The sequence below is a fragment of the Furipterus horrens genome, unplaced genomic scaffold, assembly GCF_987537825.1.
Source record: "Furipterus horrens unplaced genomic scaffold, mFurHor1.1.pri manual_scaffold_2, whole genome shotgun sequence".
Taxonomy (NCBI): Eukaryota; Metazoa; Chordata; class Mammalia; order Chiroptera; family Furipteridae; genus Furipterus; species Furipterus horrens.
In genome coordinates, this window is record NW_028327172.1 from 4,302,196 (window position 1) to 4,328,547 (window position 26,352).

The 26,352-nt window shown below is 50.0% G+C and overlaps 1 protein-coding gene across 2 annotated transcripts in view; it reads left to right on the plus strand.

The window, feature by feature from the left end:
• The window catches only part of PC (pyruvate carboxylase), a 90,053-nt gene that overhangs the window by 19,033 nt on the left and 44,668 nt on the right, over nt 1-26,352 (plus strand). The window contains exon 1 of one of the 2 annotated variants that reach the window (XM_090257951.1): nt 23,066-23,236. The exons of the other annotated variant lie outside the window; for it this stretch is intronic. The gene's annotated coding sequence lies outside the window, so the exon portion shown is untranslated. Of the gene's footprint in view, nt 1-23,065; nt 23,237-26,352 lie in introns of those variants that run through there. 2 annotated transcript variants of the gene reach the window in all.

Sequence of the window (26,352 nt, forward strand, 5' to 3'; positions counted from 1 at the left end):
CAAGGGCTCCCGGCCCTGGTCACTTATCCTGTGATTGGAGGGAGAAGGCAGAGAAGGAAAACTCTGACTCCAAAAAACCTCCGCTGCCTTGCGGCATACCTCTTCAGGGGAAAGGCTAAGGGAGTAAACCCCGACAGAAAATCCGGAGCCGGAGTCCCTAAGGCGGTTTGACGTTGTAGTCAACACCGGCAACTCCTGCGGCGCACCTGAAGCCAAGCTGTATTGACTCCGTCTTTCCCTTGGACCCTTCAGCTGCGAAGAGAGGGGGGGTCTGCTGCATGGGCAACAGCAGACCCTCCATATCACCCTGCCCAGGCTCTGTAGCTTCAGCTTCACTGGAGAGGACACTCCAGCGTCATCGCAAGATGTCGATTCAACACGGGAGGAGACAGATACCGTGTCACTCCCGAGTCGGACTGCACAGCCATTCTCGGCGGTGCAGATAGACTCTTAAGAAGCTACACCATCGTCTCTCGAGACAGATGGCTGCCGCCGCCGCCGACGACGACGGAGGGAGAAGGGATCATGTGCTGGGCCCCACACATGCTCAAGCAGCGACTGTCAGCGTAAGAAACGTCCAAACCTCTGAGAATTTTTATGAGTGTATTTGAATCAAATTGACAACAGTTGCTGGGAAGCAAAATCTCAGTGGCTTGAGAAAATACGTACTCTGGAAAATGGCAGTTTTACCACTTATTTATGTGTCTGAGGGGTGAGCCCGCCAGAGCCTCTGCCGCTTGGGTAGGTCAGGCTGGAAGGACTAATCCCAAGAGAAGCACCTTTGGGGACCTGGCGCTTTCCCTTTGCTTCCAGGGCAGGATGGGAGGCAGCTGGAACTGCCTGCCAGTGTGGGGATTACTCTGATGGCAGGAGAAAAATTCTGAGGTGTCCTAAATTAAGTGACAGCTGGCGGGAGAGAGTGGGAAAGAGGAAAGGACAGCTAACCAGTTCAGAGCTGTGGGCCAGCTAACAAGGGTGCCCACCTGTCTGCTGCAGCTTTGAATCCAGCCCCCGCCGCTGTCAGAAAACTAGCTGCCCCCACCGCCGCCGCCACGGGCCCCTGCGTGAGCTTTCAGGGGTGTTGCCCACAGCCGGTCAAAAGCAGTCAGTGTTTCTCCCTATGGACTGTGCCCCTACCCCAGAACTGCCCCCTCTCCACCTCCTCCCGCCTCTTTGTCTGTAGCCAGTGCAAATTCTTTCAGAGCACTTACATCTTCCTTCCCCAAAACAACGGATAAAAAGCACCTGGCTGGGCCCTGCTGTGGGCGGCTTAGGGCTTTCGGCTCTGATTTTATTTTATTTTATTTTTTTGCTCAACACTGAGCAAAACAGCGTATCTGTAGATGTTAGATTTGAGAGGGCCTTTTTTCCTGTGCATGATGAGGGAGGCACTTTGGAGGGAGGGGTTCTCGCATACTCAGAGTATGAATTTGTAACTGGTTTCTGTTTTTCTCCCACCGACTTGGTTGTCACGGTTCATGTGCCGGGACTTTGGAGGGGCCCCTCCTGACGGGGAGGAGCACACTGAGACGGGAGACGAGTTGGGGGACGCTGTGCCTGTCTAAGGAAAGGTCCGAGCCCAGTCCTGAGACTGGCGTCCCCCTGTGTTTTCCGGACTCTTCCTTTCCCCCGCTGGCTGGCTTTTCCCGCTGGAGAGAACACGCAGCTCTAAGAGGTCTTTCCCCCAGGGGGCTAATGAAGGGCGTTTCTGGGGAAGAGGGCGAATACGGCCATTCTTAGCAGATTTATGGCCCCAGAAGGACATTTCAGCCACTGCTTCTTTGAGATTTTTGTCCCAGAGCAGCCAGCCTAGCCAAGTAGGCCCAACAGCCCAGTCATTCTTAGGGTCCCAGCCAGGGGTCTCTGATGGGGGTGTGTGTGTGTGTGTTTTAATTTACAACAGTTCTGACACTAAATGTGCCCCCCCCCCCACCAAACCAACAAATTCTCCAACTCTGTGACACCAACCGAGTGTCCTGTAATTTCATTCAGTTCTGATACACCGGACGTAGGGCAGACCTCAGTTAACAGCTCAGCCCCACAAGACTGCCCCCCACTTCTGATGCCGGTTACAAGCCCCAGGTTGCCTGCCACCCGTGCTTCTGACCAAACAGCTACAAATAGGGGATTTCCGCAACACCCTCCTTAGGTTTGATCATTTGCTGTAATGGTTCATAGAACTCAATGAAACACTTTCCTTACGTCCCTAGAGGACACCTCTGGCTAAACTGTCTTCAACTGCTTGTTTTTCCTTTTCCTCGTGTTTACTGCAAAATCCATCACATTTACAGAAAGTGTATTTAAAACACACACACATTAAACTAAAATAATGAAGTGAACATCTGTGTTCCCACCTCCAGGTTAAGAAATAAAGGATAAGGACCATGGAGGCCCCCATGTGCCGTCCCCAGTTGAAGCCCCTTAACCCCACAGCTATTCTGACTTTAGTGGTAATCATTCTCTTGGTTTTCTTGATAGTTTTACCGCCTGTGAACAACCTCTAACTAACCTGTTGTTTAGTTTTGCCTGTTTGAACATCAAAGGTGTGGAGTCAGTACTATAGACTCCAGCATGACCTCTGGGACCCGTCCCCGTGATACGTTAGCTCCATTCATTTTCACCACTACAAGCTGTCTACTTTGTGAATGTGCTACAGTGTCCATCCTTCCTGTGCCAAGACGCCTTTGGGCTGCTTCCGTGTTTCTGTTCTTAGGAACAACACTGCGGTGAGCATTCTTGTATGCTGTACATGAGCAATAGTTTCTCCAGGTATGAACTAGGAGCGGAATTGCTGGCACGTCCAGCTCTTCTAAGTAATGTGAGACTTTCTTCCCAGCAGCAGTGTGGAACATTGAGTATTTTTTGGTCACCCACACACTCGGTGTTTGGCCTGCAGATCTGTGAGGGCTGTCTTGTGATGACAGCTTCTTGGGGTGAGTTTGTTTCTCTAACTGCTCAGTGACAAGGGTTGAGACATTTGGGGGTGCAGAGAGGTAGATCAGGCTCATTTCTGCTTCACGCCTCTCTGAGGGAGTCAAGGCATCCCTCATGCACTGTGTTTCCCTTTATTGCACCTCACAGGTATTGCTTTATTTGCAAGTTGAAGGTATGTGGCAACCCCATGTTCAGCAAGTCTGTTGGCTCCATTTTTCCAACCACATTTGCTCACTTCATGTCTCTGAGTCACATTTTGGTAATTCTTGCTGTATCTCAAACTTTTTCATTGTTATTACATTTGTTAAGGTGATCTGTAATCAGTGATCTTTAATGCTGCTATTGTAAGATGGCGAACTTAATTGATAAATGTTGTATGTGTTCTGACTGCTCCACTGACCGGCCACCCCCCATCTCTCTCCCTCTCCTTGGGACCCCCTTTCCGTGAGACACAACTACGTTGAAATGAGGCCCGTTAATAGCCCTGCAGCGGCCTGTAGTGTTCTGGTGAAAGGAAGGGTCACCCATCCCTCACTTCAAGTAAAGAGCTAGAAATGATTAAGCTCAGTGAGGAAGGTAAATCAAAGACCAAGACAAGCTGAAAGCTAGCCCTCTTATGCCAAACAGTTAGCCACGTTGTGAAGACGAAGGAAAAGCTCTTGGAAGTTAAAAGTGCTACTCCAGTGATACACAAATGTTAAGAAAGCAAAACAGCCTTATTGCTGATGGGGAGGAGAGTTGTAGTGGTCTGGGTAGAAGAAACCAATCCAGCCACAACATTTCCTTGAGCCACAGTCTAATCCAGAGCAAAGGCCTAACTGCTTTTAATCCTATGAATGCTGAGAGAGGCAGAGAAGCTTCCGAGGAAAAGTTCGAACCTAGCAGAGGTGGGTGCATGAGGTTTAAGGGAAGAAACCGTCTGTAGGAGTTGCAGCAGATTATCCAGAAGACGGACTAAGATAATTAATGAAGGTGATTGCGCTAAACAACAGATTTTCAACATAGATGGGAAGCCTTATATTGGAAGAAGACCTAGGACTTGCATAGCTATAGAGGAGATGTCAGTGTCTGGCTTCAAATCTTCAAAGAACAGGCTGACTCTCTTGTTAGGGGCTAATGCAGCTGGTGACTTTACGTTGAGGCCAGTGCTCATTTACCATCTAAACTGCTCGGGCCCTTATGAATTATGATAAGTCTACTCTGCCTGTGCTCCATAAATGGAATAACAAAGCCTGAATGACAGCACGTATGTTTATAACATGATGAACGGGATATTTTAAGCCCACCACTGAGAACTACCACTCAAAAAAAGATTCCTTTCAAAATATTACTGTTCATTGACAATGCACCTGATCATTCAAGAGCTTTGGTGGGGGTGTACGGTGAGATTAATGTTGTCATGCCTGCTAGCACGGCATCTGTTCTGCAGCCCATGGATCAAGGAGTAATTTTTGATTCTCAAGTCTTATTATTTAAGAAGCACATCTTGTAAGGCTATAGCTGCCATAGATTACAATTCCGCTGATGGATCTGGGCAAAGTAAATCGAAAACCTCTGGAAGTGACTCACCATTCTAGATGATATTACGAAAATTTGTGATTCATGGGAAGAGGTCAAAACACCGACATTAACAGAAGTTTGGAAATAGTTGGTGCCAGCCCTCATTGGGGGTCAGGGGTCATGACTTCAGCAGAGGAAGTAACGGTAGATGTGGTAGAATAGCAAGCATTAGAAGTGAAGCCTGAAGATATAACTGAGTTGCTGAAATATCATGATAAAAGGGATTGTTTCTTATGGATGAGCAGAGGAAGTGGTTTCCTGAGATGGAACATACTCCTGATGAAGATGCTGCGAAGATTGGTGAGATGACAACGAAGGACTTAGAACATTACATAACCTAGCTGAGAGAGCGGCGGCAGGGTTGGCGAGGATGGACTCCAATGAGAAAGAAGGTCAGCTGTGGGTAAAATGCTATCAAACAGCATGGCATGCTACAGAGAAATTGTTTGCGCAAGTCAGTCAATGCGGCAGACTTCCTTATCGTTTTATTTTAAGAAATTACCACAGCCACCCAGCCTTCAGCAACCTTCACCCTGATCAGTCAGCAGCCATCAAGGCAAGACCCTCCACCAGCATAAAGATTACCGCTCACTGAGAGCTCAGATGATGGTTAGCAATAAAGTATTTAAAAAATAAAATGTGTACATTGTTTTTTTTTAGAGATAATGCTATTGCACATTTAATAGACTATAGTATAACGTGGGCATTACTTTTATATATACTAGGGAACCAAAAATTTCATGTGACTCACTTTATTGTGATAGTCACGTTATTGCGGTGGTCTGGAACCGAACCCACAATATCTCCAAGGTATGCTCTTGAAAGTCCCCAATTTCACATGAGGGAAGGTCACCTTAGACTTCTCACCTGTGCCCCTATGCCCTTTGAACCTTTGAAGATTGTGCCTTTGCCTGGTTCTGCAAATGCCCTCAGGACAAATGCTTCAGTGTTTCCTTGTCTCTTGGTTTAGATTTTGGCCTGCTAACTTGTCTATGCTTTTAGGAACATTTGCGTGCACGTGCATGTGTGTATGTGTGTGCATGCTTACACACACATATACATACACATATGTGTTTTATTCAGTATTTTTTTTTGTTTTCAACAGAAGGGGTGGATGGTTATCTAGTCCAGCTAGAAAAGCCTGTTTAACTTTTGGGTGGTGGTTATTGGTCAGGTCCTTGCGTACCTGGGAATATGGCTTTCATTCTCCCAGGTCTTTGGCCTTCACACTTGAAAATTAGTCCACCAACATCACAATGAAGGTATAGAGGTGGTCTGTCTGGCCTCTCCTCCAGAATTATAGTCCTTTGATGCTTAGGTTGGACCTGAAAATCTGACTCATTAATTTCAAACTCATGTGACGCTGATTTTTCCCAGAAGGCCACTTTGTGAATTTGTAATGGAAAAGGGAATCAATTGGGTCTGCCCGTTTTAGAGACCTGTTGTTGGCATATTCATACCTACTAGGTCTTCCCAGGGGCTAGGTCCACTCCATTCACTGTATAGAAAGGGTTGCTTTCAAGGGCAGGAATATCACACAGGCAATTATTAATACACGTCTTAAGGGATCTTTAAAAATGACATCTATTTCACACCCCTGTCCCCCTTCCTCCTTATCTCCAGTTGCAGATTCTTACTTTCACATAGTTCTTTTTCCAAATATTTTGCCCTTTTGATTTCTGAAATTCCCCATAATTCCTACACTTTTTTTGCATTCCGGAGGAGACTGCGTGAATACTCCATTGTTATTCTGCTACTGCCACATTGATCTTGGTAGGTGTTAATTTCAGGCTGACCTGATTCCTGTTTGTTTTGGTGTTTTTAAAAAAACTCAAATATTTTTCTATTGTCTGTATACCAAAAGGGCTCCTTATTTTAATTTTAAAAATTTATTTAGCCCTATTTTCTTATTGTGGTAGATTACACATAACAGAGAATTTACAGTCTTAACCATTTTTAAGTGTGCAGTTCAGTGGTATTAAGTACGTTCACAGTGTTGTCCGGCCATCACCACCGTCCATCCCTGTAACTCCTTCAGCTTACAAAACTGAAACTCTGTCCCCGTGAATCAATGACTTCCATTCTTCCCTCTATGTTTCATCTGAGAGTTTTATTGTTTTAGGTCTTACATTTTGTTCCTTGATCCGTTATGAGTTAATTTTTATATATGGTGTTCGGTGAGGGTCCAACTTCATTCTTTTGCATGTAGATACCCAGTTTTCCCAGCACTGTTTGTTGAAAAGACTGTCCTTTCCCCATTGCAGGTCTTGGCATCCTTTTCAGAAAGCATTTGACCATATATATGAGAGTTTATCTGAGCTCTCTGTTCAGTTTCATTGGTCTGTCTGTCTGTCTTTTGCCTTAGATTGCTTTGATGACTTTAGTTTTGTAGTAGGTTTTGAAATAAAAAGGTATGGGTGTTACCGAGCAAAGGGGGGGTCATTCATGTGGCACCCTGGTGTAAGACCCAACAATTCGTGTTGAGAAAAACAGGTCTTTATTTACAATATTCCAACCTGAGGGGGGGGACGGGATGTGAGCACTTCAGTGCAGAGCCCTGTTCTCCCACGGGACCCCGTACTTCCCTTGCTCCCCAAAAGGCTAGAAGCCAAAAACATGCCCAGAAGTCCCCCATCCCTTATCTGTCAGCTGTCTCCTTCAGGATCTGGGGTACGATGTCTTCAGACTCTGTATCATAGTCCTGGAAAATGTGTGCTGTGTTACACTGGATCCTGGTGAAGTCCAGGAAAGGCACAAGTCCTAAGAGTGTGTCCTCTCTGTTTGTTCCGAGTTCCAAGAGTCCAGAGAGAGTCCGGGTCTGCAAGACACGGGCCTCAGTGGCTTCTGAGCCAGCTGGAGTGGGCACAGTCGAAGCAGCAGCAGGCTCACTTTCCTACCAGCCCCGGCCACATGGCTGGACCCTGACCGTACACTGCGTGGTTGCTTCCCACATGGCCGCTACGACCTGCGGCTCCGTCACGCCCCTCCAGCACACTCCTTCCGCATGCTTCCTCCCCCAGTGGACAGTGGGGCCTCCTTCACGTCAGCCCTCAGGGCAGGCCGGTGGGGTTCCTCTGTGTCCTCTCAGAACCGCGTGGCCCTCCTCCTCACATGGCTGCCGCCTTATTTTTAAACACCGACCGCGGCCTGTGATGACAGTCAGTGTGGTGACAGGTCCTGGCCACTCGCAAAATCTCATGCAGGCCCCATCAGCTTTTTTGTCACCATTCTATGGTCAAAGCCCCTCTAGTCTCCTTGGTGCTGTGAAATGGCCACAGCCATTTGCATAACTAAGAAACTAGCTACCAGCCGCAGATGCGCAGAGGCGTCTCCCAGGAAACCAGCTGTGCTCCACCGAGTCCCGTTCCCCAAATTCTGAGGCTTCTGTCCACTCTCTTACACTACTTCTCCAGTTTTGTTTTCCTTTTTAAAGATTGTCTTGGCTATTCAATGTCCCTTGACATTTCATATGAATTTTAAGGTAGGTTTTTCTTTTTCTGCAAAAAGAGCCATTAGGATTTTAAAAACTTTTTCTTATTTATTGATTAGAGAGAGAGAAGGGATAGAGAGAGAAAGGAACATTGATTTGTTTTTCTAGTTATTTATACGTTCACTGGTCGATTCTTGTATGTGCCTTTAATGGGGATTGAACTCACAACCTTGGCATATTGGGACAATGCTCTAACCAACTAAGCTACCCAGCCAGGGCCTTCATTAGGATTTTGATAGAGATTGCATTAAATCTGTGAGATTTCTTTGGGTAGTATTGACATGCTAATTCATAAGCATGGAATGTATTTTCATTTACTTATGTCTTAATTTTTTTTAGCAGTGTTTTGTAGTTTTCATTATACAAGTCTTTCCCCTACTTGGTTAGGTTAATTTCTAAATATTTTACTCTTTTTGATGCTATTGTAAATGGAATTGTTTTTGTAATTTTCTTTTCATATTGTTCATTCTTTATATATAGAAATACAACTGACTTTTGTGTGTTGACTTTGCATCCTGCTACTTTGCTGAATTCATTTATTCTAACAGCTTTTTTGTGGCATTTTTCAGGTTTTATACACATAACATCATACATAGGGGAACAATTTTTAACATAATCCCTGTCGAGTTCGATTTTTCAGCTATTTTAGACTTAAACAGGTGTGCTGATTTCAAAACTACAGTTAGTTTTCTTCTACCACATCAAGTTTTTCTCTACAGCTTATCTTAATGTGACCACTCTAGGCTGGATGGAGCCTGGATCGAGGGAAGCACTAGTGCTCTCCTATTGGCTGAGAGCAAACCTCCCTCAAGTGGGGAGGGGCGGGGGATGACCTTGGAGACCAACGACAGGTTCATACTTGTCTAGGCTATTCAGTTACACACGAGACAGTGTGGTGAGAGGTTGTGTGCCGCTCTGTATAGTGAATCATATTCCGAAGTGTAGTCCGAGTTCTTGTCTGTATACAACGGGTTAGCAGAATTTATTTTTTATTTACGTACGTACTTATTTCCTTTCCTTCAGATCATGTCTGCCTCTGCTATTTCTCCTCGTAAGTGCCCAAACAACCCTGATTCGTTTTGTTATATCTGTGGCAGTTTCACCATTCCCAGTCAAAGGACAAACAGCGCATTTGTCAGGCAAGCCTATTTTGCATGTTTTAAAGTAAAACTTGGTGATCAAGGTAAGTCTTGGGCCCCTCACAAGGTGTGCAAGCAGTGTGTCCAGAGTTTACGGATGCGGCCGAAGGGAACACGTGATAAATTGCCATTTGGTATGCCTATGGTTGGCGAGAGCCCAGAGATCATTCAAGTGACTGTTACTTTTGTAGAGTGAAAACGTCAGGATATAAAAGAAAAATAAATGTAAAATAGAGTACCCTAGTCTGCCATCAGCTATACGCCCAGTGCCTCATTCAGCTGAAATCCCAGTGCCAGTTTTCACTGAACTACCCTCTTACGAAAGACAGGAGTAGGGTGAAGAACTAAGTGACAGCAACGATGAAGATTTTGAAATTGAAGATGACTCAGTTCGTAAGGGATTTGATCAGCATGAGTTGAATGATTTGGCATGGGATTTGGGATTATCCAAAAAAGCTTCAGAACTCCCAGCATCAAGACTGCACAAGAAAAACTTGCTTGAAAAAGGAGCGAAGACATCTTACTGTCAATCAAGAGGAAGTGCATTTCTGCAGTACTTTTGAAGTGATGGTGGCTTTGTGTATTGCCATAACATACATGGTTTAATGGAGGAATTGGGAATTCCAATCTATAACGCAACTGAATGGCGACTGTTCATTGATAGCTCAAAGCGGAGCTTGAGGCGTGTCCTGCTCCATGATGGCAATTTATTTGGCTCAGTCCCAATTGGCCATTCAGTTTGTTTTCATGAAGAATATGAAGACATAAAGAGAGTCATTGATCTGTTGCAATATCACAAGCACAATTGGATCATCTGTGTTGACTTTAAAATGTTCTGCTTCCTTCTTGGTCAGCAATGCAGATACACCAAGTATCCCTGTTTTCTGTGTATGTGGGACAGCAGAGCTCGTGAGAAGCATTGGGTGGAGTCAAATTGGCCTCCAAGATCTGACCTCAAACCTGGTGATCCAGACATTCTCCATGAGCCACTTGTTGACAGAAACATTATATTCTCACCTCTGCACATGAAACTGGGTCTCCTGAAGCAATTTGTGAAAGCTTTGCCAACTGAAGGAGACTGTTTCAAGTATCTCATTTTGGCATTTCCTAGCCTGTTGTTTGAAAAGATAAAATACCTTAATATGTATGTTTGGTAGCAGAACTTTACTACTTGTACACAATTTGACTTAGAGTAGCAATATATAGCCTTTATATGGATAAAATAACTCTAAATAAACAATATATTTAGGTAATTTTTTCTTTATTTTCCTTTGCATGTACATTTTGTATGATTTTTGGGACAAAGGGAGGGTATTCTGTATCTTAAAAAGGTGATGTGACAGAGAAAAACTGATCATTTTTGGATTCAGATGCCAAAAGTTAGTGAAAAACAAGAGTCAGATCTAACGCAATGAAAACTATGCTCCCCAGTGTTATCAGCTACAGGAAGCCATACCCAGGGTTCTGCAAAGATGCTCCTTAAGGGTACGAGTAAAGGGAGAATTTGAAAATAGAAACATCTTCATTTCCTTTACCCTTTGAGACTAACCCAGTGGCTTGAGATAGTCCATTTGGGCCCATGGCGCCAGGACTGCCTGAGTCTCTCGCAGGGATGCCCATGAAGCCCTCCGATTTGTGGGGATATGAAGTTTGTGAGTTTGCCTGGCTCCTCTCTGAGCTGCAGGGCAGAGTGGCTTCCAGGTAGAAGAGGTCTCCAGGACCTGAGGCTTGCCCTCCTCTCCTCCGGGGCCCTCTCCTCCTGGGGGGCTCTGCTTTGAGGCCAAGGTGAGCTGAGCATGTGGAGGTCACACACGTATGCCTCAGCCTGTGGGGGAGCCTTAGAAGTGGAAACGTTAAGAGCGGCGTAGACTGTGGACTTTGAGACCTGATGGTGTGTCTCCCTGCGGCAGGAGCTGCGGGTGGAAGCAAGAATTGTTTGTCTTCACATGAACTTTCCTTTCATGCAGAACCCTTAGGGAGGAGGAAGGGTTTCCCTTGCTGTTCCCCATACCACCTAGAGAGCTCAAAGGCTGCAGCCCGGAAGGAACTTGGGCATTTTGGCAGATTTTGCAGTGGAGGGGCTGCTCCGCGAGGGATAAGAACCCGTACCGGCTTAGGGGAGTGCTGCCAGTCTCCCCCTGTCGCCATAGCAGGGGGGCCTCCTGGACCGTCTAGGCTCCCAGGCTCCGGTCGCCCTTGGCTGCGAGTGAGCACTGCTGCCCCAGAAGGCGGAGGCCTGGTGCCGAGGCCCTTCTTGCCCCAGGTCACCCAAGGTCAGTCCTTTCTCGTGAGGGCTAAAAAAAAAGTTAATACTTTCCCTCCCACCTTCTAAGTTCTTCTAGCTCGGGTAATAATCAAATGAACAGAGACAGACTCACAGGAGAAACCCCCAAGTGCGTGGGAACCCACGGGGCCCTGCCTGGAGCCCTCTCACACCGCTGTGCTTAATTCGGGTTTGGCAGAGGCGGACGTCCTGGGGTCTCCTTCCTAGAGCAGGTTTTCCTCTCAGGGTCTCTTGGGCAAAAAGATGAGGGGGGAGGGTCAGATATTCTTCCTCTGAGTTTTATTTCTTAATAAACAGCATCAAGTCAGTATCCCAAAAAGGCAGCTTCAGGGTGGCAGAACTTTGGTCGCCTTCAGTACACAGAACACCAGCTCTTTTCCAGACCTTTCCCCTCATCGGTGACTTTCTTACACCCGCCAGAGCCATTGACATGCCTTCATTTAGGTGATGGAGTGCTCTGAAGCGTAGGTCTGGCCTAGGCCAAGCACACACACACCCCAGGCAAAGCCTGAGAACCACGGACGAGGCAGCAAACACACAGCCATTATAAAACAGGATCGGTCCTCTAGGCCCGGCTCCAGCTTTCCTGAGAGCTTACTTCTGGAATTTCAGACCTGACCTCTTTTCGTAGCTTATCAATTCTCCACGCCCTTGAGCTCCTTCCTCCCGGGTAGGAAACGGTGAGGGGCCATCTCGGCAAACCTGTACATACCAGACCTTCGCAGGAAGCTAAGTACAATACTCTCACATGCATTCCTGAGCGGGTTATGGGGTATCATTTTGCAGATGCTTGGCCTGAGGTCACGGAGGACCTCACCTGGGGTCCGGGTGTTCTGCCACCACGTCTCCTGCACATTCTGTGATGCCCTGTTTCTCTCCCTTCAGCGTTTATTAATTCCTTAAACACTGACTCGGTGCCTACTTGGCCCCCTGCTGTGACAGATCTGGAACACCAGACTGAATCAGCCATGGTCTCAGGCCTGGCACTGGGGTGAGCCGCTTCGCTGCCTCTGGCCACCCACGTCACTTGGGAAATAAGGCTTTGAACTTGTTAGGAACACAGACTGCATGTATGAAACCGCTTGGCAACCAAGCAGAACAGGCATGTGGTCCTCAGCCTCGAGCCTGGCCTGCCCATTGCTGGGCCCAGTGGTGGGGGTCCCTCCGTGAGGACTTACTGCGGTGAGTGAGAGCCAGGTGCCCTCCCTGGAAAGCCTGGAGGTGGGGGGCAGAGCAGGGAGGAGGTCTGTTCTTGCCGGTGCCACCAGCGGGAGACCCTTGGTGTAGGAGAAATGCAGGCTGGCGTGTTCTACAGGAGGGGGCGGGGCTGGGGGAGGTAACGGTGTGGGGAGCACTGAAGGGGAGACTGAGCTAGTGTGGGGGGAAAGGAAGTTAGCACTGAGCCTGAAGCGCTGAGAATTGGGAGCAATAGCTTAGGGGAGACCCAAACAGAAGTGGGGGACCAGACTATGTCTGGGGCCTCAGAGGACTGGAACCGGCCTTCTGTTCCCCATGCTTGCTCCTCGGCCAGGACTCCTACCTGATTGCCCTCGTTAGGGTTCCCAGGCCCAATTTCAGTGCGGGGGCGAGGGAGTGACCCCTGCACCACCAAACTCAGTTCTGACACCGTCTCCCTGAGATAGCATCAGCTTCCACAGCTCCAGGGCCCAGTCCCACAAGGCGCCCTTCCCCGCCCCCAGCCCAAACACGCTTCAGAAGCCAAGGCAAGCCCAGGCTCTTACCTGTGCCCTGACCAACCTGCTGTAGGTTGGGCAAGGCACGCGGGACTGGGCACAGAGCTCCCATGCCCTCGCCCGGTGCGCTGCTCCCCCCGGGTCGCCACACGTTCTCCGTCCTGGAGCTGTCCGAACCCACCCGCTTGGTTTTTGTGGGGACTTCTTGCGTACGCACGATTGATTAAGTCATTGGCAATTGGTTCAGCCTCCAGCCCCTCTCCCCTCCCAGGAGGAGGTTGGGGGTGGGCTGGGTAGAGGTGGAGAGTGGGGCAGGGACTGAAAGCTCATGGGGAGCTCACGGGGGCTCCATTGGCAACCAGCCCCCATCTGTGGGTGCTTCCCACAAGCCATCTCGTCGGCCCAACAGGACACCTCTTTCACTATCACTACTGGGGAATTACGAGGGTTTCCAGCCAGACCATATACATGGGAAGTATATTTGGGTCATCTGAGTGACCAGTCTTACAAATTACAGTACTGCACCCTCTGTTCCTCCAGCAGGAGACCTCAGGATATTAGTCTTGGAACTCGGCACACTGTCTCCCACGGACTCACTTCCCGTGAGTGAGGCTTGAGGAGGCCTGTTTCCCCTCTCTCGGTAGCTTCCGCGAGGGCAGGGATGAGTCCACCCCAGAGCCCTTGGTTTCTACATGGCCACCAGGCAGGGAGTGGGCTGCAGCCGGCCCTCAGCTTCCAGGTGCCACTCTGTGTCTGTGGTCAACAGACTTGAGAAAGGCTTGCTTTGCTCCACAGCTGTTTGAACAGTCACTGTGTTCTTAGTGCTGGAGACACAGCAGGGCACCAGAACGACTGAGCCTGGACTCCCATCCTTGCGGGAGGTGGGGGCGGGGGGGCTGGCAGAATGCCAGTTACTGTTTAATTACAGGGGTGATAAGTGCTGCAAAGGGGAGCACTGGGGGTGAGGGGTGTGCCCTAACCTGGGGGACGGGCCAGGGGAAGCCTGTCCCTGGGCATTTATCTGCCTCCCCAGCTGACAGTGTCTGGGGAGGGAACCTTAGGCAGGTTTCAGCGACTCAGACTCTCTGTGACCTGGAGTAGGGGTGCTACCAATGATGTGGGCTCTTGGGTCTTGACGTCACACAGGAAAGAGTCCAGGTGATTTTGAGAGCATGTTTATTTTTTATTATTATTATTTTTAAATACATTTTATTGGTTATTACAGTTGTCCCAAATTTTCCCCTTTTGCCCTCTCCACCCAGTACCCCCCTCCCCTCCAGCAACCGCCCTTCCTCAAGTTCATGTCCATGGGTCGTGCGTATAAGTTCTTTGGCTTCTCCCTTTCCTATATTATTCTTAACTTCCCCTGTCTGTTTTGTACCAACCGGTTATGCTTCTTAGTCCATGCACCATGTCCCCATTTCTCCTCCTTCCCCCTCCTTCCCCTTGCTTATAACCCTCCAAATGATCCCCATATCTATGATTCTGTTTCTATTCTGGTTTGCTTAGTTGGATTTTTTTTTTTTTTTTTAGATTCAGTTGTTGATAGTTGTGAGTTTGTTGTCATTTTAGTGTTCATAGTTTTGATCTTCTTTTTCTTAAATGTGTCCCTTTAATATTTCATATAATAAGGGCTTGGTGTTGATGAACTCCTTTAGCTTTACCTTGTCTGGGAAGCACTTCATCTGCCCTTCCATTCTAAATGATGGCTTTGCTGGATAAATTAGTCTTGGTTGTAGGTCCTTGCTTTTCATCACTTTGAATACCTTATTTCCAGTCCCTTGCCTGCAGAGTTTCTTCTGAGAAATCAGCAGATAGTCTTATAGGCACCCTTTTGTGGGTAACTCTCTGCTTTTCTCTTGCTGCTTTTAAGATTCTCTCTTTGTCCTGAACCATTGGCATTTTAATTATGATGTGTCTTGGTGTGGTCCTCTTAAGAGTCTAGCTTGTCTGGGACTCCCTGTGCTTCCTGGACTTGTATGTGTATTTCCTTCACCAAATAGGGAAGTTTTCCTCCATTATTTTTCACATAAGTTTTCAATTTCTTACTCTTCCTCTTCTCCTTCTGGCACCCCTATGATTTGGATGTTGATACATTTAAAGTTGTCCCAGAGGTTTCTAAGCCTCTCCTTGTTTTTTTCAATTCTTATTTCCTTGTTCTGTACTGGTTAACTGTTTATTTCTTCCTTATGTTCCAAATCATTGATTTGAAACCCAGCTTCCTTCCCTTCACCACTGGTTTTGTGTGGATTTTTCTTCATTTCACTTAGCATAGCCTTCACTTCTTCCTTTAAGTGTGTGCTGTACTCAAGCATGTCTGTCAAGCCTGTGAGCATCTTTATCACCAGTGTTTTGAACTCTGCGTCTGTTAGGTTGGCTATCTCCTTGTCACTTAGTTCTCCCACTGGAACCTTGATCTGCTCCCTCTTTTGGGCCATACTTCTCTGTTTCCTCATCTTGACAGGCTCCTGTGTTTGTTTGCCTCTGTGTCTTAGGTGGAGCTATTATTCCTGTTACATTGTAAGGAGTGGAGCCTTGGGTATTCGTCAGTACAGGGCGACCTATTTCACTACTGTTGTGGCACTGTATGTGGGGGGGGGGGTCTGAGAGGGAACAATATAACCTGCCCAGCACTCACCCCTTTTCCAGGCACCTCTCCCACTTCCCGTACGGGACTGGTGCCCTCTAGCTGTTGCCTTGGCTGTGGTTCCCAGAGTGGGTGGGTTTGTGGATGTTCTAGGACCGTGGGGGCCCTTTAAACAAGTGGACTCTGCTGAGAGATCAGCAGCTTCTGCCTCTGCCCCAACCCCCACTGGTCTGCACAGTCAGAAGCAATGGGGCTTGATTTTCCCAGCGCTGGAAATGTGAGCTGCGAGGTCTGGTCGGGTGCTGGGAGCACTGCCCAGGTGTCCCTCCTGACTTTTTCTTAAATGTGTGACTGCTTTTTCTGCCAGCCACAGCCACTGTCCTGGTGCCACCACACCATGTCCTCTCCGCCCCAGCTCCCCCCCTCCTACCTGTATGGATGAGTATTTCTTCTTTATATCTTTGTTTGTTGGGCTTCCATGCAGCTCGATGTTCTGGAACTTCTGGTTGTCTCTAGTTTTGAGGAAGTTGTATTCCTTCTTAGTTGTGGAGGGAGATGCAGCATGTTCGTCTACACCTCCATCTTGGCTCGAAGTTCCGAGAGCATGTTTATTAAAGCTGGGATCAGTGAGACAAAGGAAGGGCTGAGACAGAAGAGGAAAGATCACAGAAGAGGAGTCGCCTTGGCGGAGCTGCGTTAGCCCTTTGGAGACAGAAGAAGTGAGCCCATTGGGCTGCGTGGACTCAGGAAGCAACATACTGAGGCAAAAGCAAAGCCCTTGCAGAATGAAAGCAAAGCATGTGTGCTGGGTTCTTTGTCTTAAGGGTTTTTATCTGTTTTCTAAAGACAGAAATTTTAGGGGTGGTCTCAGGGAAGGATCTCAATATAATATTTATCAGCTTTCCATGTATGTCCTTTTAGGGTCATTGTCTCTACTGATTGGCCAGCACTAGGGTCGGGGACCAGTGGTCATTGCATCTGGACCTGATGTCAGACATGGCCTCACTTTATCTGATTTTGCTGCTTTTCTGAAACAACAGGCCTAGATGTTATCTCTAGTTTGCCCCAAACTCTCTCTGTGGTCAACAGACCTGAGGCTTTGTTCCTAAGATTATCTGATGGGGATCAGAACTTCATTGCCCCAGGGGACTTAATGCTTCAGGGAGTGGTTGGGCAGGGCAGAAGGAGGCAGGTGAGTCCGGGCACTGGGTGGGCCCAGTCTGAATCAATTATCTGTCTGAGTTTCCCGTTCCACCTGCCAAAGAATTTCCCGAGCTTCTCACTGTCCCGCCTCAGAGGCTGGAAGGGGCTACAGCGGCGGCCGGTCCTGGGCTGGAATCGGGTTCCTGGAGCCGTCTGTCCACCTGGTGAGCCCCTTCCCGCGGGCACGTCCTTGCATCCTGGGTGGCACTGCCCTTGTGGCGTCATCGAGATGGCAGAAAGGCCTCAAGGGGACAGGGCCTGTTTCAAGCTGAATTAAGTGCTTTCTGGGCTAGCAGCGGATTATCTGCTTGTGGCTTACTGGGGCTTGTTCTTTCCTCACAGTTTTATTTCCAGGCAGGCTCCGTCCTTCCCTCAGAGAACTCACAGCAAAGTCTTCTGGGTGTCTTTCTTCCTGGCCTTTTTTTTTTTTGAAAGGCAGGAGCAGTTTAATTTTATTTATTTATTTGTTTAATTTTATTTATTTATTTTAGAGAGAAGGGAAGGGAGGGAGAAACAGAGTGAGAGAAACATCGACGTGTGGGAGACACATTGACCCGTTTTGCCTCCCGCACGCCCCCAACAGGGGACCTGGCCTGCAACCCAGGCCTGTGCCCTGACTGGGGATCGATCTGGTAACCTTTCAGATCACAAGCCGTCACTCAATCCACTGAGCCACACCAGCCTGGGAGAGACTGGCTGTGAAATTCAAAACAAACCACCTTGGCCCCCTGGAGGAGGCAGGTGGAGGAGACTGAGCCCTGGCGTTGCCTAGGCGACCAGGAAACAGGAATCACCTGGGCTGTGTGTGCCTAGATTGTGTTTCAAAGGCCGCCTCCCTAACCTTTCCGGCCCACCACCGTGGCTGTGTCAGCGGGGCCAGCCCCTCCCCCAGGCCCGGTGGCCTCGGTCCAGGATTCGGCACTGGAGGGAGGCAACTTCGGAGTATCTCCCTCTAAGTCTTCTTAGTCCCCCTCCAGTGCCATTTTGGCTGGGCCTTCCGAACCCGGGCTGGGATCACGTCGGCCCCTTTGGGGTGCTCTCAACACTCCGCCCTGTGTAGGGCCAACCAGATCAACCAGACGCTCTGCAGGGTTGTCCCAGGGCCCCCGTCTGGGCCCAGTCCCAGCAGGAAAGCCCCTCCTGGTGGTCGCAGAGCATGTGACTGAGCTGCCCAGAAGATGCCAACACACTGATTTTGAGTGACTCCAGTCTTTCATATAAAGGAGGGGATCCCCCCAAATGTTTCCCTGGGGCATCGCACATCCTAGGGGCAGCCCTGCGCCGGGGCTACCCATTGGGCCCTCCGGCTCTGCTTAGCAGCTCTTGGCCTGGACCAGAGAAGAGGATAAGGGCCTATTGTTTGTCCCTGGGCCCTGAATGCCACTTTGTTTTCTGCATTTGGCTCCCCAGGCCAGAGGCTTTCCTGCTGCTACGGTTGTAACGTCTGGTGTCTGAGGAGAACCCCACCTGGCTTCACACTGTCTTTCTGAGTATCCTCGGAGGGGAGGGCTTTGAGCCAGCGGGGTCTTATGCTGCTTGCCACTGGGTGGGAGGTAATTACTGGGGTGCTGAGGGAAGGGGTCTTCCCTATGGAGAGACCTTAGCTGTGGGAGAAGAGGGACAAGCCCCGTTGTTAACATTGAACCAAGAAGCTCGTTGGCAGGAAACTAGGCCTGCTCTGAATTGGCAGGAAGGGAGGAATGGGGTGGGGATTTAGAGAATTGGTGGGCACCCCCCCCGCCCCTCCCCTGGGTGAATGGAGGCTGGGGGCGGCCGGGCAAAGGCACATGCTGGTACTTGCTGCCCTCGTTCTGTAAGCCTGCTGGCTCTCCTTCCCCAGCCCGGCTCGCTCAGCACCTCTCCATCTCTAGGGTGGAGGCGGGCAGACAGTCCCGAGGAGTCACGGAGCCTCTTCTGTGCTGAGGCCAAAGCCTGGGCAGGTGGTGTGGGGGGCGCGGGGGAAGCCGGCACCTTGTTGGGTTTGAAGCCCCAGGCAGCAGTCTGCTCAGCTGAGACTGCGGGCCCAGCCCCCCGTCTCCCAGCCCCCCGTCCCCCAGCCCCCTGTCCTGACTTTACAGGAGTCGCACCCGTCCTCAGCTCCCCTCTGATACCTCTGCTCCCATCACCGTCACCGAGCGAAGAAGGCTGTGGGTTTTCCCTTCAGGTTGATTTTCCCTTTGCTCAATCTGTGGGGGTGGCCTTCTCAGACCAGTGCCTCTTCAAGTGGGGTCCCCAGGCCCCTGCAGCCTCTCCGGACCATTTCAAGGAGGTCCCCAAGGCAGAAAGATTTTCATAATACCGAGAGTTGTTTGCCTTTTCCACTGCGGCTGACCTCTGCGCTGATGGGGCAGAAGCGCTGACAGAGCAAACCTGCTGGCGCCCCCGCGGGGGTCCGGCCGTGGCCCCTGTGCACCTACTGAGCCAGCCCTCCGCCCCCAGGCGCTGGCGGTCAGGGGGGCGAGACTGGCCTCGCAGCAGTAAAGTGGCCCGTGTTAACTCTGCGCTGCGCGCTGTCCTCAGTCACCTGTGTGCTGCCACGGGACGGGAACGCTGCCCAGGCCCGCGGCGGTCGGCTGGGGGAGAAGCGCCCCCGGGGTCGTTCGAGGGGCAGCCGAGTTAGCCAGTTTTTCGGGGGACGCTTGCCTTTGCTGAAAGAACGACAGACAGGCCGCGGTGGCTGCTCAGACGGGTATCTGATGGGTATTTTCTCTAAAGGGAATGCAGCTCAGCCTGTTGCTTCAAAGAAAACAGCTAATAGTATTCGTCGCCAATGGTGAAATTAGAGCTCTCCAGAAAAGAATTAGAATTCTGGCGAGCTCGCATCCTCATCATGAGCCGGGCGGCTTCGCAACACTTCAGAGACTCTCCTGATGAGGCTGGTGGTGAGATTCCGCAGGCACCGTCCTGACATTTATGATACGGTGTGGAAACCCCTGGCATAGCTCCATGAACCGCTATTTCCCGGTGACCAGTATGTGGGTTACAGAATCTTGTTGGGTAAAAGGCCCTTTCACAGTTCAGGACAAAGCAATAGATTTTATTAACATAACAGAGCACATTACAAGCTCATAGGGTTTTATATTTCACACTATAATTAAGTACTGTTTGTCAAGTTTTTGTGTGGTTTCAAACAGGAGCATCCACAATTGTCTGAAAAGGCTATTAATGTGTTCCTCCTTTTACAACTCTGTTACTGGGCGAGTCCAGATTGTCCTCGTAAACATAATTTATCACAACAGACTGAACACAGAAATGCAGATATGAGAATCCAGTCTTAAGCGGGACCTTAAAGAGATTTGCAAAAATGTAAAACAAGACCACTCTTCTAAGTTTGTAAAAATATAGTTATGTTTTATTAACTATATTTATGTTAACCTGTTATAGCTTTATTTTTAAGACAAATTAATAGATAAAGACGAGGGTCCCACATCCAGGAGTCACACAGCACTGTGTTTGCTTTGCGGACAGAAAGCCCCCCCCAGCCCCCCCCCACTGGGAGAACCTTGTAGTGAGCATACAGGTCACGAGCATGCAGACTGCTGGTTGGTGGTTAAAAAGCATGTTTCCCGACTCCCCTGATCCTGGGAGCCGGGAGGGTAGGACCAGGAGGCTAGGACTGTGCCCCAGCCACTCTGCCCCCCACCCCCTGCTGACGGAGCCCCAGGCAGGCTGCACTGGGCTGAGCAGAACACACGGCACAGCTGCTGCCGTGGCGGCTGGCGGTGATACTTCGGACCCAGCCCAGGAACAATCTGCAATGGCCACTGCAGGCAGAGCTGAGTCGGAGGTGGACCAGCTTTCACGCAGCCTTTACTCTGCAGGAGGAGTAGAGACACCTGTTCTAAAGGTTGCTGTTCTTCTGCCCGGTCTCCATGAGATAAAGCATGAGCGGAGGTGGCTGGGGCCCACGAGAAGCGTCCCATGAGTGGCATCAGTGCCACGAGAAGCTGTTGGCAGTCCCCTCTGGCCCTGGGGAAACCCAAGCAAAGCCCTGCATCCCCTCAAACCCTCTCTTCTCTCAGAACGCAGGACTCCGTACTTCCTGAGACTAATCTTGTTCAAAGCTAGGTGACTCACTTCCTTGATCTCGCCCCAGACGCGGAGTACCACGAGGAGAAAGGTGCCAGGTTTCACAGCCCTCTGGGCTGCCAGAAAGTGGCCGGGAGAAGGTCACGGGAAAGGAGTGTGCGCTCCCGGCCACCTGGGCCTGCTTCACCGCCGGGCCCTCCCCTACCTTTGTCCTTCTGCTGAGCTCTTCAATGTTGGGAGTTTAACAGAAGTTGGAGGAACAGTAGCATGTTAGGGTGTATTTCTTCTTCCTGTCTGCCCACCTCGCTCATGAGGAAGGTTCTACTTTTATGAGAAGAACTGGGAATATTTGGAAATAGAAACTGGTTATTCACAAAAATCAGATCCGTTGAGCTCTCTCAAACAAGCCTGCAAGGGATGTGTGGTTAATCCCCAGTTTACAAACGACAAAATTAAGACTCGGAGGTAAAATGGTTTGCCCAAGGTCACACATAGCAGATCTAAGGTGAAGTCCAGGTCTGTCTCACTCCAGAATCCTGTTCTTCTCTCATGCCTGGCTCATCCTCCATGAGACTCTGGTGTCACCCAGCTCTGTAACCCATGTGTCACTGGCCTATCCAGGGCATCTGGTAAAGTGTCCCCATCCTTCTGATTTCAACAAATTCCTACTCTAGTGTCCTGAGGGTTTCCCCTCCCTCCAGCAGTGGCGATAAATGTCCCTCTCCTGGCTTCTTCCCAGGGAAGGTATGGAAAACGCTTGAAAAACAGGCTAAGATCTTATGCTGTAGAAATGTCCCTTAGACCATTCTTGCTCCTGTCCTTGTTCCTGGGATGAGGCTGAGGCCTGTTTGCCGGCCCGATGCTGACCATTCCCTCCAGCTCACCCACCCAGCAGGTCACCAGCCAGATGACCAGTCTCAAAGCAGAAGTGGGAGTCAGAGGCACCTCTCTGCCTCCAGCAGGGAAGAAGCACCAGGCGCCTGTCCTGAGGCAGGAGGAGGACTAGTCTAGCCCCAGCTCAGAGGGCAAAACGCCACCAGCAGGGAGTCTCCGCTGGTGGTTCCCTCACCTCGGTGTTCTAGCCAACCCTCTTCTGCTGCTAACCCCGGGCAGTGCCTCCAGCGGGGGTCACTCTGTCCTCATCTTCCGGGAGCTGCCCTGTCTGCCTTCGTCAGGGTTTGCTCGTGGTTAGCATCCTTCCTGGTGGGCTAGAGAGGAAGCAGAAAGCTGCTTGTTGTCAGCTCTGGAGGGGGATGGAGTAAGGTGGGATCAGACGTACCTGTGCAGGTCAGCATCCTGGACCTGGGAGGAATGAGCAGGTTCCCTCCCACACTTGAGTTTTCATTTAACTAGAGGGTCCCCTGGAGACACGGGTGCATTTGGACCGACCTCTGCCTGACTCAGGCCCTCTGCCCCAGCAGGTGCCCGCATTTCCTTCGTAGGCTCAGCCACACTCGCCCTGTCAGGCGTGAGGGCTTGGCCCAGGAGGCCCTCTCTAACTAATTAACCTGGGACTCTGGAAGCTAAGCAAAGATACACAGTGAGTTACTGACTGGGCTTTCTCCACGCGCTCCTTCCGAGCTCAGCCTGGCTTGCTGCTTGCTTGGGTGACAGTGAGACGGCGCCCAGTGGGTGGGAACTCTATTCCTGTTCTTGACTGGCTGGGACACCACATTGAATGAATTGATCTGGGTGAGGTTAATAGTATGTTCAAGCAATTTAAAACCTTGCTAATGAAGTCATACCAGGCCAGTGGCTCATAAGAGCCACTAGGTAACATGTCTCCTCATGAGGAACCCAGTCTCCTGGCCCCACGATGTTCACCAGTTCCCAGGGGGACATCCTCAGGCGTAGCAAGGTCTCGGCAGAAAGAGGACGACATTAGACTCCTGATCTTTTTCTTCTCCCATTGGCTCCTCTGCTCCTTTTCTTAGGCCAGAAGCTCTCTCCTGGCTGCCGCTGCCTGCCTGGCCCTGGCCCTCCTTCCTGTGTAAAACCCAAACACCACGGCCCTTTCATTGTTCCGTTGGAATCCTGGGCGCTGGGTGCTGACCGTTCCCGCCCAGCTCACCCTTGACCTGGTTTTGTTTTATGTTCTTCCCTCAGATAGTCCGTTCAAGGTCTACCGCTGAGCCAGAGATTGGCTCACAGGCAGCCTGTCTGTCCTCTGGGCTGTAGGGGAGAGGGCAGTTCTGGAAAGTCGTTGATAGAGGCCGAGGCTGAAACATCGATTGTGAGCAGGCAGCAGGCGGATCTGGGCGTCCGGGCACCAGGAACAGTGTAGCCTCCCTGGCGCTCTGCTGCCCAGCAGCCACGGTAAGAGGCATGCTGTCCTGGTGGGGTGCCCATTGTCTCGCTTCCCTTTGGCACCTGGCAGCCTTCTCGTATTTGGGGAAGGAGAGGGCAGAGGGATTCTGGGACTGTCCTTAGAAACCGGAATCCAGGGGAGGGGTGGGCTGGATCGTTGCTCACAGGCCCATTGGTCCGGTCCTGGTCAGGGATGGTCAAAGCTGAGGAGCACCAAGGTAGCAAACCCCACTTGACAATGAAAATGGGTTCTGCCTGAGATGGGGGCAGAGGAAGATGGGCCATGGGTCCCTGAGCTCTGGCCCAGAATGCTTTGGTATGGTGGTGACAGTTGGGGGAAAAGTCACATGGTTTCCTTGACTGGGATCTCTTAGGAAATGGTGGAGCTGCCAGGGGTCAGGGAAGGGTCTGCTCTGAGTCCAGCACCAGGCCAGGAGCCCAGGGGCCCCCAAGTGCTGTGCTTCAGCATCATGGCCGTCTGGGCCTTGACGAAGCGCTCTGGAGCTGCCGAGCAGAAAGGCCAGTCTTTCCTGCGGAGAGGCCTGTTCTTGACTGGTGTGGTGGCTGGGATAACGCCACATCGAATGCATTGATCTGGGTGGGTTAACAGTATGTTCAAGCATTTACAAACCTTCCTAAGGAGGGCATGGCAGGCCAGTGGCTCACAAGAGGGTAACATGTGCCCTTATAGATCAGCTCTCCCCAAGACGTGCATTTGTGATTCTACCCTAGCCAGCAGTGAAGGGAAAGCGTCTAATTACTCGCCTTTTGGGAAACCAGCTTTCCGGCATTTGAGCAGAACTCACTGCTTAGCTTTAAAAGGAGAGAACTTCTCCCCTTTGCTTAGAAAAACCTTTCACTCAGTTCAGGGGGAGGAGAAACTGATAGGGCCCCAGATGGCTTCTGGTTCTTATCTTCATCTGCAAACAAGCAGACTCTCTTCCAAGTTGTGGGATAGCAGCTCAAGGAGAAAGAAACTGGCTGTGCATGTGTGTGGTCCCAGGGACAGACAGTCCCCTCTGCTCTGTCCCTTTTCTCCCTGGGGTTCTGGACCAGGGATGGAGGGATGGGCGCCTATGGCTTTGTTCACTGTCACGTCTCTAAGTGACATCTGTCGTCAGAAGGGAGTCTGAGGCACAGAGACAAATCAGCACTTACTAATCTGGAAGGATCTGGAATAATCTTGCCTGTGCACTTGGTCTCCTTCTGACTAGAATGAAATGTCAGTTCGTGAGGGCAGGACCTCTTCTCTCTTGTTCAGCTCCATCTCCAGAACTTGGCACGTTGCAAAGGCTCAGTTAATATCGAATGAATGAATGAATGAATGAGTGAATGGATGAGGACTTTTTCTCTGCTTATCATTTCACTAACCCTCTCCGCCTCCACCTTCCATTGGTTCTGTGCCAGACTTCTCCTCTGATCAGCATGTACCTTGTGCCACCCGACCCTGACCCCTCGATTAGTCAAGCTAGACCATGTTTGCAGGGAGAAGACCGTTGACCCCTCCTGTTCCCTCTCACGGCCTGTCCAGGTGCTGACACCCCATCGTGTGCGAGGACTCTTCCTCTGCGCCCAGGTCAGGTCCCCGCCCCCATGAGGGTTTACGTTGCTCTGCATCGCTCACCCTTCCCCGTTTCTTTTTTCTCTCAAAGCAGTGTCTTGACATATACAGGAGTAGGCAGTCAGTGTGCCTCATGTTTTGGGTGTGCTGGTCTTGTCTCCTCACCAGGTAAAAAGTTTCTTGAAGGCCAAGCCCATGTTTTATGTTACCCTCTGTCCCGCAAGTGTGTGCTGTGGGCCTTCGGGGCTCAATAAACACTGGATGGCTCAGGTATGAGTCTAACCCTAGTCCTTGGAACGGTGTATTGTGGTTTACAGCCGATGAAGCTGAAGGACAGTGAACGTTCACATGCGTCAGGATGCTTAGTGGTCAGCCTTGTGTGCTAGAGGGTAAAGAATTTATAGTTGAGCTGGCAAGGTTTTAACTGTTTGTTTTTTTAGGTTATTTATTTATTTAATTTTAGAGGGAGGGGAAGGGAGGGAGAAAGAGAGGGAGAGAAACATCAGTGTGTGACTGCCTCTCACATGTTCCCAACCAGGGACCCAGCCCACAACCCAGGCATGTGCCCTGACTTGGAATCGAACTGGCAACCCCTTGGTTCACAGGCAGGCACTCAATCCACTGATCCACACCAGCCAAGGCTTAACTGTTTTTAATTCAACACTTCCAACACCGAACGTGGGTTTTTTTTCTCACACCAACCAGTTCTTCCATTTTCTTCGGCACCAGCTGGGTGTCCTACAATTCAATTCAGTTCTGACACTAACTTCCCAGAGTTAGTGCAGACCCCCCAGGCGAAGGGCTCAGTCCTGCAAGCTGCCCCACTCCAGATGCGGATGGCAAGTCCAGGCCTCCCTCCCGATCTTCTGACCAATCAACTCCGAACTGGACACTCCCTTGGTCCCCTCCTCAGTTTTGATGATTTGCAGGAACAGTTCACAGAACTCAAAGTGTGTTACTTACTACTGCCAGTTTATTGTAAAGGATACAGCCAGATGAAGAGGTGCATAGGGTGAGGTGTGGGAGGGCCCCCAGGGCGGGAGCTTGTCCTATGGAGTTGGTGTGCGTCTCCCTCCCAGCACATGGATGCATTTACCAACCTGGAAGCTCTCTTAACCCCATTGTTTAGAGTTCTTTTATAGGCAAGGTTGATTACATCATTGGCCATTGGTGATTAACTCAGTCTCCAGCCCTGACCCCCGCCCAACTCTCTAATCTCAGGGTTGGTTTCTTTGCCAACCAGCCCCCATCCTGAAGCTGTGTAGGGACTCCCTAGGAGTGATCTCATCTGCACAGACTCAGATGCATTCAAAAGGGGCTTATTATGAACAACAAAAGATGTTCCTGTCTCCCCTACCCGCAGAAAATTATAAGGGTTTCATGAGCTCTGTACCAGGAAGCAGGGACAAAAACCAAATTATATATTTCATATGTAATTATATATTTCATATATATATATATAGTCAGGAAAAAGTACAGCCACTTTTAATATAAAGCAATGATTCATAACAGTCAACGCACTGTTGCAGATTCTCTGGAGAACAGTTCGTATGGGCCCCATTTT